This window comes from Myodes glareolus, chromosome 4 (genome assembly GCF_982192425.1).
Source record: "Myodes glareolus chromosome 4, mMyoGla1.1, whole genome shotgun sequence".
Taxonomy (NCBI): domain Eukaryota; kingdom Metazoa; phylum Chordata; class Mammalia; order Rodentia; family Cricetidae; genus Myodes; species Myodes glareolus.
The window spans coordinates 38351217-38353132 of NC_142029.1; the positions used below are offsets into that span (position 1 = coordinate 38351217).

General features: G+C 36.4%; 1 pseudogene; it reads left to right on the forward strand.

Annotated features, from left to right (window-relative positions):
* Positions 1 to 234: 234 nt before the first annotated feature.
* LOC125401405 (peptidyl-prolyl cis-trans isomerase D pseudogene) lies at positions 235 to 1344 on the forward strand (annotated as a pseudogene).
* The last annotated feature ends 572 nt before the right edge of the window (positions 1345 to 1916 follow it).

Sequence of the window (1916 nt, forward strand, 5' to 3'; positions counted from 1 at the left end):
TAGGGGCTATATCCACTTCCTTCTTCAGCACTGAGACTATTTTGGCCCATACCTGTACTGGTTTGTGGTTGCAGTCATAGTGTCTATATTGTGCTGTGCTTAGAAGACCTTAATTCCTTGGTGCTTGGTGTCCTCTATACCCTCTGATATTTTTTTCTTTTATTGAAAATAGATTTTGTAGCCCCCCTTGCTTTCAAGGTGCCCTTTTTCTGTTTAGCAATGTGTGTATCCAAGATGTCACACCTGTCCCTGCCAGCCAAGCCTTCCAATCCCAAGAATCTACAGGTCTTCTTTGACAAGGACATCAGCTGGGGGGGGGTGAGTTGGCAGAATCATTTTGGATTTGTTTTCACATATGGCTCTAGAGCTACAGGAAATTTTCACTCATTGTATAAAGAAGAGAGGAGCAGTGGATCTGCCACTGGGAAGCCTCCCAACTTCAAAGGATACTCTTTCCACTGAATTATTAAGAAATTTATGTTTTATGGTGGAGACTTCTCAAATCAGAAGAGCATAGGAGGAGAAGGTATTTGTAATGAAAAATCTGAAGATGAAAGTTTTCACTGTAAGCCTGATCTGAGGGTTTGCTGAGCATGGCAAATGCAGGCTCCAATACAAATGATTCTCAGTTCTTTTTCACAACTGTTCCAACTCCATAGTTGGATGGGAAACGTGTGTTATTTAGATGAGTAATTAAAGCACTAGTTGTGGCAAGGATGCTTGAAAATGTAGAAGTGAGTGCTGAAAAACCTGTCAAACTGTCTTTGCTGAATGTGGAGTATTGAAATGGGAGGACTGGGGAATATTTCCCAAAGATGACTCTGGTGACAGTCATCCAGATTTCCTCAAGGATGAAGATGTAGATTTAAAAAAATGTAGATAAAATTTTATTAATAGCGTAAGACTCAAAAAATTTTGGAAATACCTTTTTCAAATCTCAGAATTGGAGATGATTATTAAAAGTACCCAAAGATTTTAATGTACACGGATAATTCAAAGGTTATTATTGAGAAAGCGGATACATCCAGATTTCAGCATATAGCCGTAAGCTGTGTAATGAGTGTTGGTGGTTGCAAATTCAAGATGTCAAATTGGCAAAGAGCAATAAACTGTTGTTTGGAGGTTCTTGAAAGGGATTCATCAAACACCAAAGCGTTATACCACAAAATACAAGTATTACAAAGATGAAAAGAATTTGTTCAACCATTGGCTGATCTTAGAAAACCACAGGAGATAGTCCTCAGAGGTAAAGCTATCCAGGCAGAATTGCATAAAGTTAAAAAAAAATTATAAGAACACAGAAAGATTAAAAAGAAGGAAACTCATAGAAAAAAGTTTGCTTAATAAGAATTAAACTTTGCTTAAATATTGCATGTTGATTGCATAAAGAATGATATAAGTTACTGTCTACATATGATCCATGGTATTGTTTTCCATGATGCTTTGTCATCATTGTTTACATAGAAGTACTAATGTAGATTTCTTCTTAATAAAGTGTTAAGAAGTTCAAAAAAAGAAAAAAAAGGAAAATAGATTATTTTCTCATACAATATATCCTGATTATAGTTTCATTTCCTTCTTCTGCTCTCATTTCTTTACCCTCCCCTCCTTTCTGGCTTTACTCCCTTTCATCTCTTGTTAGGAAAAAAAACAGGTTTCTAACAGATAACAACCAAATATGACAAAATAAAACTTAATAAGATGAAACAAAAGCTACCATATCAAAGTAGGACATGTCAACTCAGTAGGCAGAAAAAGGTCTAAGATCAGGCGCAAGGGCTAGAGACACACTCATTCTCACAGTTAGGAGTCCCATAAAAATACTAAGCTACTAGTTATAATATACATGCAAAGGACCTAGTGTAGACCCTTGCAGGCCCTATGCTTCTCCTTCATTCTCTGTGAACTCATATGAA